This window comes from Oryctolagus cuniculus, chromosome 3, assembly GCF_051225735.1.
Source record: "Oryctolagus cuniculus isolate XC-2025 breed Fujian yellow rabbit chromosome 3, ASM5122573v1, whole genome shotgun sequence".
NCBI lineage: Eukaryota > Metazoa > Chordata > Mammalia > Lagomorpha > Leporidae > Oryctolagus > Oryctolagus cuniculus.
Genome location: NC_142869.1, coordinates 104,933,817 through 104,946,895, shown reverse-complemented (window position 1 = coordinate 104,946,895; position 13,079 = coordinate 104,933,817). Strand labels below are relative to the sequence as shown.

At 41.9% G+C, this 13,079-nt stretch overlaps 1 pseudogene; it reads right to left on the bottom strand.

The window, feature by feature from the left end:
• Positions 1 to 11,950: 11,950 nt before the first annotated feature.
• Positions 11,951 to 12,812, bottom strand: LOC100353015 (protein SET-like; annotated as a pseudogene).
• Positions 12,813 to 13,079: the final 267 nt, after the last annotated feature.

The following is a 13,079-nucleotide window of genomic DNA, read 5'->3' as shown; positions in this document are numbered from 1 at the left end:
GAGAACAGAACCATAGGAAGAGAGAGAGAGAGAGAGAGAGAGAGAGAGAGAGAGAATTCACCATGACAGTACGTGTGGCGAGCACACAGCAGGTGGAAGAAACAGCACATAAAAAGGACATGGGGTAGCTTAAAGTAGTGCATTTTTAAGAAGCAACAATCAAGATGGGAAGTCTAAAGGTAGTAGGTGAGGTTGAGCTGGTGAAAGAATGGGGATAGGGCAGATGGTGTCAAGCTTTCAAAACTTTTTCAACATTTAGCTTTTTCCTCTGCAAGGTGAGGCAGTTAGAGGGTTCTCAGCAGAGCTGGCACAGGGAGACAGGGCAGAAGCAAGGAGAAATCAGGGGACGTTGACAGTCTCCCATGTTAGGCGTGATAGCTTGCATCCGAGGAAGAGCAGTGGACATGGTGAGAAAGGGCCAAATTCTGGAAAGATTTTGAAGCTGCAGCTGACACAAGTATGCCCTCTTGCTGTCTCTTCACATAATTGGGCCTCTGGCCACACACATGCCTAGCCCAGCCATGCTCTATGTGCTTAATTGCCTTTTTTAAATATTTATTTTTATTTGTTTGAAAGGTGGAAATACAGAGAGAGAGAGAGAGAGAGAGAGAGAGAGAGAGACAAGGAGGGAGGGAAGGAGGGATCTACTTTCCATCGGCTGGTTTACTCCCCAGATGGCTGCAATGGCCAGGGCTGGAACAGGCTGAAGCCAGGAGCCCAGAGCTTCTTCTGGGTCTCCCAAGTGGTTACAGGGGCCTGTGTACTTTGGGTCATCCTCCGCTGCTTTCTGAGGTGCATCAGTAGGGAGCTAGATTGGAAGTGGAGCAGCCAGGTCTTGAACCATTGCCCAGATGGGATGTTGTTGTCTTTGCTGGCAGCAGCTTAGCCCACTATGCCACAATGCCAACCCCTTAATTGCTTCTTATATTCAAGAACGTTAGACATATTAGACTAGGGCACACCCCTATGGCCTCATTTTAATTTAATTATCCCTTTAAATGCCCAATCTATGAACACAGTCACATTCTAAGAAACTGGGAGTTAACACTTCAACATATGAGTTTAAGAGGAAGCCACATAGGACACATACTATTTTGATTTGAATTTAGTACTTATGAAAAAGATGAGAATTGACATGAAAAGTGAACTGTTCTTCCTCTTATCAGACTGAAATAGCCTCTAAAATCAGGACTTGGAAGAACCAGTGTGGCAGTCAAGGGAGAAAATTCCTTGCAACAAGATCTTTGGGTTGTTCTTGGAGCTTAAGGGTAAATTAGATTAAAGACAGAAGTTTTTGGAACTATTTCAGCATTGATATGTGGACACTATGTATTTTTGGAATCACATTCTAGAAACTGATTTCACTACATTTTGAAATTGCCATCTGCATTGCACACATTTTTTTTAAATGAGTATCAGAGCAAGAGTGAGCATGAGAGAGACACAGGTTGGAAATAGAAATTATTAAAATGAATAAGAATGGGGGCCAGTGCTGTGGTGCACTGGGTTAACGCCCTGGCCTGAAGTGCCAGCATCCCATATGGGCTCTGGTTTCAGTCCTGGCTGCTCCTCTTCTGATCCAGCTCTATGCTATGGCCTGGGAAAGCAGTAGAAGATGGCCCAAGTCCTTGTCCCCTACACCCATGTGGAAGACCCTGAAGAAGCACCTGGCTCCTGGTTTCGGATCAGTGCAGCTCTGGCCATTGCGGCCAATTGAGTACTGAACCATTGGATGGAAGACCTCTCTCTCACTCTGCCTCTCCTCTCTCTGTGTAACTCTGACTTTCAAATAAATAAATACATATTTAAAAAAATAAGAATGGTAAGGTATTTGTCCTAGCAGTTAAGATAACTGCATCCCGTATCAATATTTCTGGCTTCAAAACCCACATGTAACTCAGGTCTCCAGCTTCCTGCTCACATAGACCCTGGAAACAGCAATGATGGCTCACATACCTGGGTTTCAGTCACCCATGTGGGGGATCTGCATTGAGGTCTCAGCTCCCAGATTTGGCCTGGTCTGGCCTAGCCCCAGCCATTGAGGGCATTTGGGGAGTGAACCAGTGCATGGAATTCTCTCTGTTTGTGTCTCTCAAAAACAAAAAAACAAAGAGCCAGTCACAATGGAAATTAAAAAAATATATTTTTACAATGAAAATAAAAACATGGAAATACAGTGTTTTACTGAAAGACCCTAAATAGCACAACAGGTTACTCTAATTTCAAGCAATGAAAATGAAATGAGTGGAAGTAGGCAGTAACTATTATCACCTCACTGCTGCTTCATTAAAAGATGAGATCAGAATTTAATATTATACTTAAGACAACTTTTTAAAACTCAAAATAAATCAATGAGGTTAAAAGACTGATGATGACACCATCGGCAGATGAATAAGAGTGTGAAATGCACATCATGTTCTTACAGTGAGCTTTGTTTCCATATTTTCTACCTCTACACTTGTGTTGAAAGTATTTGCACTGACTTCAGTTTGTTAAGTTTCAAATTTTTACTCCAACACTTATCATGGGACACAGAACAAGTAGTTTCATGTAAATTCCAATTTCCTCACCTGTAAAATGAGAATAATGAGGACTTCAATCCCAGAGAGCTGTCATGGAGATTACATGAATAATATGGGTTAAGTGGTAGGTATGATATTTGCTGAATTGAGTACTGAATAAATAAGTTTAAAATAACTGTTAGTAAGAGAGGAAATGAACGCCAGCCATTGAATGGGAGTAGTCTACAAGCTAGGACATGACAGCGCAGCAGTAAAGGTGATTAGGAGTGGCCAGGGTGAAGCGGGGACTCAGGTATACATGCCCCACTTTCAGGACAGCAATGGCTGTCACGGCAGAAAACTGCCACCGCAGGCCCGAAGCCTTACCATTCTTCCACATACATAATTTGTTCAAACACAGGCAACAATGCTCCACCTGACTTCACTTACAAAATACGCATTCAAAGATTCAATTTTTTTTACTTTTATTTAATGAATATAAATTTCCAAAGTACAGCTTATGGATTACAATGGCTTCCCTCCCCCCATAACTTCCCTCCCACCCACAATCCTCCCATTTCCCCCTCCCTCTCCCCTTCCATTCACATCAAGATTCATTTTCAATTCTCTTTATATACAGAAGATCAGTTTAGCATATATTAAGTAAAGATTTCAACAGTTTGCACCCACATAGAAACACAAAGTGAAAAATACTGTTTGAGTATTAGTTATAAAATTAAATCACAATGTACAGCACATTAAGGACAGAGATCCTACATGAGGAGTAAGTGCACAGTGACTCCTGTTGTTGACTTAACAAATTGACACTGTTGTTTATGGCATCAGTAATCACCCTAGGCTCTTGTCATGAGTTGCCAAGGCTATGGAAGCCTTTTGAGTTCACCGACTCTGATCATATTTAGACAAGGTGGTAGTCAGAATGGAAGTTCTCTCCTCCCTTCAGAGAAAGGTACCTCCTTCTTTGATGACCTGTTCTTTCCACTGGGATCTCACTCGTGGAGATCTTTCATTTAGGTCATTTTTTTTTCTGCCAGATTGTCTTGGCTTTCCATGCCTGAAATACTCTCATGGGCTTTTCAGGGTGATTCTGAGGCCAGAGTGCTGTTTAGGACATCTGCCATTCTATGGGTCTGCTGTGTATCTCGCTTCCCATGTTGGATCGTTCTCTCCCTTTTTTATTCCATCAGTTAGTATTTGCAGACACTATTCTTGTTTATGTGATCCCTTTGGCTCTTAGTGCTATCATTATGATCAATTGTGAGCAGAAATTGATCACTTGGACTAGTGAGATGGCGTTGGTACATGCCACCTTGATGGGATTGAATTGGAATCCCCTGGTATGTTTCTTTTCTTTCTTTTTTTTTAACAGGCAGAGTGGACAGTGAGAGAGAGACAGCAAGAAAGGTCTTCCTTTTGCCGTTGGTTCACCCTCCAATGGCCGCCGCGGCCAGTGCGCTGAGGCTGGTGCACTGCGCTGATCCGATGGCAGGAGCCAGGTACTTCTCCTGGTCTCCCATGGGGTGCAGGGCCCAAGGACTTGGGCCATCCTCCACTGCACTCCCTGGCCACAGCAGATAGCTGGCCTGGAAGAGGGGCAACCGGGACAGAATCCGGCACCCCGACCGGGACTAGAACCCAATGTGCCAGTGCCGCAAGGCGGAGGATTAGCCTAGTGAGCCGCGGCGCCGGCCCCCCTGGTATGTTTCTAACTCTATCGTTTGGGGCAAGTCAGCTTGAGCATGTCCCAAATTGCACATCTCTTCCCTCTCTTATTCCCACTCTTATATTTAACAGCGATCACTTTTCAGTTAAGTTTCAACACTTAATAACTGTGTATTGATTACAGTATTCAACCAAAAGTATTAAGTAGAACAAACAAAAAAACTACTAAGAGGGATAATGTATTAAGTTGTTCATCAACAGTCAGGGTGAGGGCTGATCAAGTCACCGTTTCTCTTAGTGTTCATTTCACTTTAACAGGTTTCCTTATTGGTGCTCGGTTAGTTGTCACCGATTAGGGAGAACATATGATATTTGTCCCTTTGGGACTGGCTTATTTTACTCAGCATAATGTTTTCCAAATTCCTAACAGGGATCACTTTTCAGTTAAAATTTAAACACCTAAGAATAATTGTGTGTTAATTACAGAGTTCAACAAATAGTACTAGAACAAATAAAATACTAAAATGGATAAAGTATTACATTGTACATCAGCAGTCAGGACAAGAGTGATCAAGTCACTGTTTCTCATAGTGTCCATTTCACTTCAACAGGTTTCCACTTTGGTGCTCAGTTAGTTGTTGCCAATCAGGGAGAATATATGATATTTGTCCCTTTGGGACTGGCTTAGTTCACTCAGCATGATGTGTTCTAGATTCCTCCATCTTGTTGCAAATGACCGGGTTTCATTGTTTTTGACTGCTGTATAGTATTCCATAGAGTACATGTCCTATAATTTCTTTATCCATTCTACTGTTGATGGGCATTTGGGTTGGTTCCAGGTCTTAGCTATTGTGAATTGAGCTGCAATAAACATTAATGTGCAGAAAGCTTTTTGTTTGCCAATTGAATTTCCTTTGGGTAAATTCCAAGGAGTGAGATGGCTGGGTTGTATGGTAGGGTTATATTCAGGTTTCTGAGGAATCTCCAGACTGACTTCCATAGTGGCTTAACCAGTTTGCATTACCACCAACAGTGGGTTAGTGTCCCTTTTTCCCCACATCCTCTCCAGCATCCATTGTTGGTAGATTTCTGAATGTGAGCCGTTCTAACTGGGGTGAGGTGAAACCTCATTGTGGTTTTGATTTGCATTTCCCTGATTGCTAGTGATCTTGAACATTTTTTCATGTGTCTGTTGGCCATTTGGATTTCCTCTTTTGAAAAATGTCTATTGAGGTCCTTGGCCAATCTCTTAAGTCGGTTGTTTGTTTTGATGTTGTGGAGTTTCTTGATTTCTTTGTAGACTCTGGTTATCAACCCTTTCAAAGATTCAATTTTTTAAGAAGTTCAACACAACAAAAGCAGAGGATTAAACCAAGTATAAGATTCTACTTTTCAGATCCTGCTCTCACTGTTCCACAACAATCAATAAAGCACTAGAAATGAAATCCATGGAAGAGAATTAATTAGGACTTATCAGATTTAAGGAGGACAAGTCAAGGCACCTAAGAAGTTTTTCTGCTTCACAGACCATCCAGTGTGAGCCTCCTATTTAGTTCAATCAAGCTGGGTTATCCACAGTTTCACTCTGTTGTGATGTGTAAAACCTACTTACACTCAGAGTTATCCAGAAAAAATGAGATCCTGGGTTATTCTGCAAAGTCCCTCTGCAAGAAGCTGCCAAACATAGCTTCAAAACCATATTTAACTTCTCAGGAAGCAGCCCAAATCCAGATTGGGCCATCAAAAAAGTGGATAAGCAGAAATTCACATGGTTCTCTTGCTAAGCCATAGGGACCCCTGATTGTTAATTTGGGAACTCTATTAAATAATGGGCTAGTATTTAAAGGGAGTGCCTTAGGGGGTGAGTAGGCCTAGTTTGTTCGAATAAGAGAATTGATAATGGACAAGATTATCTATGGAGTCTGAGCAAGCTTGTTTCAACACTATCCAACTCATAACCAGTCAGGCAGAGGAAACAGGTCCACACAGATGAAATGGCCAACAACTGAAAAAGTGAGCTAATCATATAGCAGTGAGGAACAAACATAAAGTGGGACCTGCAGATGTCCAGTGCTAAGGAAATGCAAAGAGAAGAGTTGCTGTCCTAAATAATAAGCTGATCAGAACAAGCGTTCTTATCAACGTGCTTTTTTACTGTAATTAATATAATTGGACTGAAAGATAGTAAAAGACTAGCTTCATGACTGGAAGTACTTATATACAGCAAAAGAGTTGCAAAGTCCCTTTCTCCTTTTAACACAGTAATGCACATTAGAATTGTGTCATTTTACAATATGGCTGCTGAAATTTGCAAAGTGATAATTTTGAAAAGGAGATCCTTATAATAAAATATCCCTGATGCTTAGGGGGAAAGCAAGGGTGCAATCGTAGGCAGGGTGGACAGCTTTTGATCATGGCCAAGAGGTACAGAAAAGAATCTGATTCCAATTCTGTTTATTCCATGTGCCTTTTATTAGGTCCCACTTCCTCATTGGGCTTCAGGGCTCTTCTCTGTTTCCTGTTTCCTGTTTCTTCTAGATGAAACATTCTGTGATCCTTGCATTCAAAAAATTTTCTTCAAGAAAGTGGAAGAATAAACCGCATCTAGCACTTACTATGAGATAAAGTTGGTATTAACTTTGAACAGGTTAAATCATTATGCTTATATTTTATACTACTATGTATTTCTCTATAAAAGGTTTCCAGTTTCCCTCCGTCCTTTCCAGGAATACTGGCATACATGTTTTTACATGGTAAGAACATGATCATAGAGCTAAGAGTTCAGGGTATAAGTTTGATGAAGCAAATAATTTCTCCAAATTAGAATAAAACCAGATCAAACCCTAGAGGAAATTTGGAAAAGTTTTGTTCAACCTCTTCTCTTGATTTTTACATCCAATGAAAGAGAGACTGGCTTTTAGTCAGTCAGTTTCAGCTTCTGTAACCAATGACGTTAGAACTGGAAAAATAGCAAAATGGTGATTGAGGGTAGGGCTCTGTTCCTTGGGAGCATTTAGGTTGCATTTTGACTTGAAAGTTGGATGGGGCATCAACAGTGAGAGAAGTAACAATAGGATGATAAAAATAATAATGGCTAATATCTCCTGAGGATTTACATGATAATACAAGTATTGAATTTTAGGCAGAAAATTTTAACTGTAGTATCTTATCTATGACGTTTCAGAGCCAGGACTTGAAAGTGTGTTTGTCATCAAAGCTTGAATACATGAAACTTAAAGGTATAAATAGAATAATATATCTGGGGAAGGCCCACAGAATCTGGTGTGATTGTTAATACCCAGTGAGGAGAAGTACGGAGTAGAAGGTGAAAAGACATTAGCTCAGATTTCAGAAGGTTTTGATTGTCAGGCAGAATCTGATGTTGTAATTGTCAAAACATGTGGGCATTTTCAAGATAAGGTGCCTTTGATATGGCTATTGAATATTGAAAGGAGTAGTAGACTGTTACATGAGGAATCGTAAACTGGAAAAATTATTTCTCACAAGTCTGGGGCTGGGGCCTTGAGAGTCCAAGATCATGGGGCCAGCAGAATCCGTACCTGGTGACAGGTCATTTTGGGGTCTTTGATGGCACCTTCTGTGTCCTTCTGGTGGGGAGGTCAGGGCATCTGAGGCCTCATTTACATAACCTAATCACCTCCCAAAGACCCCCCCCCCCACCTCCTAACACCATCACATTAGCAATAGCCTTCTTTCTTTTTTTTTTGAGATTTTTATTGATTTATTTATTTGAAAGGCACAGTTACAGAGAGAGGGAGACAGAGAGGTCTTCTATCTGCTGATTCACTTCCCAAACGGCCATAATGGATGTTGCTGGGTCAAGCCTAAGCCAGGAGCTGGGAGCTTCTTCCATGTCTCCCACGTGGGTGCAGAGGCCCAAGAACTTGGATCATCTTCTGCTGCTTTCCCAGGCTCATTAGCAGGCAGCTGGATCAGAAGTGAAGCTGCCAGGATTTGAACCAGCACCCATATGGAATGTCCTTACTGCAGGCCACAGCTTTACCTGCTATGCTACAATGCAGGTCCCCAGAAATTAGGTTTCAAAAATAGGAATTTGGGAAGGCAGAAAGAAAAACATTCAGACTACAGCAAAACCTACTCATAGTTTACAAAAGAAAGAAGGGTCAGTGTTGTCATGCAGTGAGTTAAGCCAATGCCTGAGATGCTGGCAACACATTAGTAGAGTAAAGGTTCAAGTCCTGTCTGCTCTGCTTCTGATCCAGCTCCCTAACAATGCACCTGAAAAAGACTGGAAGATGGTCTACGTAGTTGGGTTCCTGCCACCCACTTGGGAGACCCAGATGAAGTTCCAGCTCCATGCTTCGGCCTGGCCACAGCCCAGGCTGTTGTCGAGTGAACCAGCATATGGAAGATCTCACCCTCTGTCTCTCTCTCTCCCTCCCTCTCTAACTCTGCCTTTCAAATCAATCAATCAATCAATCTTTTTTTTTTTTTTTTTTTTTTTTTTTTTGACAGGCAGAGTGGACAGTGAGAGAGAGAGACAGAGAGAAAGGTCTTCCTTTGCCGTTGGTTCACCCTCCAATGGCCGCCGCTGGCGCACTGCGGCCGGCGCACTGCGCTGATCCGATGGCAGGAGCCAGGAGCCAGGTGTTTTTCCTGGTCTCCCATGGGGTGCAGGGAATCAATCAATCTTTTAAAAAATAAAAAGAAATAAAAAGGTATTGCTCAGCAGCAATATTATTCAGTCAAGTCTCTTTAAAGGGTCTCACTCCTCTTCCAAGTCTCTTGTTAGTATACTGACAATTTGCAATGTTTTCTGATTGCCTAGGACTTTCCTCACACCATCCCAAGGAAGCCAGAGGACTAGATTTGCTGACCTTCTTGCACTGGAATTCAGACGTGATGTAGATTCTACTAACTGAATGCATTTTTGCAAAATTGTGATAAGCACTGCTAGAAAGGAAGAAGTGCAAATAATCCATGAGGTTGTGTTTGCACAACCCGTTACTTTTGTGGTGTCAAGGTGGGGTCACTGCAGCCAGCAGGAGTGGCTGCAGCAACAGCAAGTTCTTCATGCACTTGTGGTAATGGCTCCAATTGTGACTTTCAATGTGCAGTTTGCTTAGAAGAGTCATTTGATAGTGTGGTTTTGAGCCATTACCCTGAAGGGTTAGGACAACTTTCTTGCAGTAATTCTGTGATCTGCTCAATATCTCTTTAATACACTCTCGTTCTGCTTAATCGCCCTGAGCTTGGTTCCATTGCTTGGAACTGTAAACCTCGTCTGTTGTGGACTGTCCTTTCCTTTTGATAAATTCTGTTTTCACTACTTTGTTCTGTATCCAGTGATGTTTTCAGTCCTCACCTGATGGGTTGGCAGCTGTTGTGCCAACCTGCTACTGAGTTTGGAACTGGATTTTAGAAGGAACAACTTCAGGAGGGCAGCCAGATGGTGGTGAAAGTGCACGGATGATGGTGTGGCATAAAGAATGCTGGACAGAACTAACAATAAAGGTTTTACTGTGGGTCTGAAAAAAATATTAGGTTCCAATTCACAACTTGTCGCAGGCTAGTGATGAGTATAGCTCATTGAATTGTCAGTTGCCCCATCTCCAAATTTTCATAATTTATAGCATGCTTATTTATTACAGCATCATTATATTGGTACCACAACCATCAGTTTCTATCTCTTTCACTAATGTGGAGCAGAAGTATGACATTGTTGAAATTTATGCGAGACTCAGTTAACAGCATCTCTTCATCAATTGAGAAAATTGATGGATATGATAAAGGAGTAACAGAAAACACAGACATAACATTTTCCTAAGAACTTGTCTTTCACTCATTTAATCTGTAGCAATCTTATAAAAATAGGCACTATTTTCCCACTTTGCACACAGAGAAATGGAGAAGTCAAGTAAATTGCTGAAGGTAAGAGAACATACAAACAGGAGGAGTATTTCTAGTATTTGTAACAAGCAGAAAGAGGTCAAAATGTCAGCTTTTTTTCCATGACAGAGCTGATAGACTTAAAGTAAAAAGCAACAGAATACTTAATGATACTGAATCCCAATCTCAGCACTAGAAAATGGTGGGTCTCTGAAGACATTAAGATTCTTTGTCCTGCTACCCAGCTCACCCATCTCATCACTGCACTTTCCTGAAAGAGAAGCTAGTGAGATGAGGAAAATAGTCATCAGGTTATGCTGATGGATAGATGTCTCCTCCAAGGACTCAGGCTTGTTTTATGTTTTTCATATTGGACTATAGTTATGCATTTGTGGCTAAAACACTGAAGAAATGATTCTGTGTCCTCCTCAGTGCAACACACCCCAAGGTTCACAATGTTGGCCTATCTTATTACTGGTGATAGTGACCCCTCTCCATTAGAAGGGGGCCTTGCTGGAGTTTGCTTCTACAAAATTACTCTTTGTGCTTGTAATTAATACACATCTCAGGGGAAGTACTATGTGGCTATTCAAATTTTGTCTTCAAGCTTCCCCCCACTAATTTTAACATCCATCAGTGAATCTTTTTGTACACATTTAGTTTTATTGTAACAAAGCAACTTGTACCTTTTTAACATTTAAAACTGAGCATCTTTCTTTTCCAATGAAACAAAAAGAAAATTTAAAAACAAACAGAAACAAAATTACTATAGAGAATGCCAATTCCAAATAAGATCCTACAGGTTCTGCTGATTCTCCCATCAAATGGCAGGGCTCAAGTCATCATTAGGAGATAATTTTATTTTTAAAAGCGTCATCTTAAACTGCAAGGATACCCATTAAGCATCACAATTAAATATGCCAAAGGAGAAGCCAAGTTGTCAAAATGCCCATTTAATCCACCCAAACATCTCAAACCCACCCCTTGCTTTCTATAACCCCAATTTTTAAAGGTTTTTCTTTTTTTTAAACAAGAGAAAGTAGAGAGATACATGTTGGTAAATGCTAACTGTCTGTATTCACACATAGACACAGTGTAATCTCTGAGCCCAATGCACAGAGAGAGGAGAAAAGCCAGAATTCTATGCACTACTACCCAGGACCTAGCAGGCTCCTGTTTCCAGCAGAGCCAAGGGAGCAGGAAGGTTTCTTTTTCCCACAGAGCACAGTGCTGTTGATTCCATGCAGTTTTCGTCAAGACAAGAAGGGATAAAAATGAATTTGGAACAGAAAGGGGTAGAGATTCTTTCTCATTGTATTCTGCTTCAGGTATTTTTCCCACAATAAGGTGAGAACCATGGTGTAGAAAAAGAGAGACCGGCCAGCGCCGCGGCTCACTAGGCTAATCCTCTGCCTGCGGCACCAGCACCCCGGGGTTCTAGTCCCGGTTGGAGCGCTGGATTCTGTCCTGGTTGCTCCTCTTCCAGGCCAGCTCTCTGCTGTGGCCCGGGAAGGCAGTGGAGGATGGCCCAAGTGCTTGGGCCCTGCACCCGCATGGGAGACCAGGGGGAAGTGCCTGGCTCCTGGCTTCGGATCAGCGCAGCGCACCTGCCGCAGCGGCCATTTGGGGAGTGAACCAACGGAAGGAAGACCTTTCTCTCTGTCTCTGTCTCTCTCTCTCATTGTCTAACTCTGCCTGTCAAGAAAGAAAGAAAGAAAGAAAGAAAGAAAGAAAGAAAGAAAGAAAGAAAGAAAGAAAGAAAGAAAGAAAAAAGAAAGAAGGACCTTTAAAACAGGGAGACAGCACAAGAGGGAAAAAAATAAAAAGATGGCAGCAACTGGCTCCCAGGGACTGAGACAATTAAAAAAAAAAGCTGGCATTCATCAGTGTTTTCATTACTCGTCTCCTTTATCTTCATCTTCATCTTCCCCTTCATCTTCATCTTCCCCTTCATCTTCATCTTCATCTTCATCTTCTTCCCTTTCATCCTCATCCCCTTCCTCCAATTCTTCTTCTTCATCATCTTCTCCTCCTTCCCCTTCTTCTTCATCCGTATCAGGAACCAAGAAGTACTGTAATAGATTCGACCAAATAGCATCCTTGATGGCCTCTCCTAACTCATGTGCACCTGCATCAGAAAGGCCAGTAAGCCAGGGGAGGAAGCTCTCTGGCTCCTCCTGCTGCCTCTTCCTGCTGGCTTTGTTCCACCTTTGACTTGAACGCTTCCTCAAATCCTTTCCAGGTTTCCATTTGATTTCAGTGGACTTTGATGATGGATCACTACTCTCATTCAGATGAAATGTTTTGGAGAGAACTTTATTTTTGAAGTAAGGATTTTCATCAAAATAAAAATCTATTCTGTAACTTGATTTAATATCTTCAAATTCTGTCACTTCAACTCTGGTCAGATAATGCAGCGTCTGTCTCTTCATCCCCCTCCCCAAGCAGTACTGATGCTTGTAGATATTTGCCAAATGTTGTTACCCCAAAATTCGGGATTTTAGCAATCAGTTCGACCTCTTCTGAAAAAAACGGTTGGCGGAGTTATATTTCTGTCCTACTTTCAAAATCTCCTTACTGGCTTGTCCATTAAGTGTATTTCATTTTGTACTTCATCAATATGTTCAGTTGTTTCCTGCTGTTCTTTTTCTCCCTTGACAAGCCCCGAGAGGCCAATATGACCACCGGCCTCAGGCCAGGGGCCTTTTTCAGCTTCTTCCTTTGGGGGGGGGGTGCAGATGTGTGTTTGGGGGCCATGTTTGCATGAAACTCCAAGCCCCAACACCAGGCAGGAGGGAGCTCTGAGAACTCATCAGGGAATCTTATCTTCAATGATTATTACTGATACATGATCTGCTTCTTATATTTTCTTTTGCTTTAAATGCCTTTCCCCACCTTTATCTCTTAGCCAGTTTCTACTCATTCTCTCTTTCCTCATTGAAGGTTGCTTCTCCTCTTGGAAACCCTCCCAGACTGTCCAGGCAGGCTGAAAACTCCTTTCTCCACATTTCCTTAGAAGCCCCC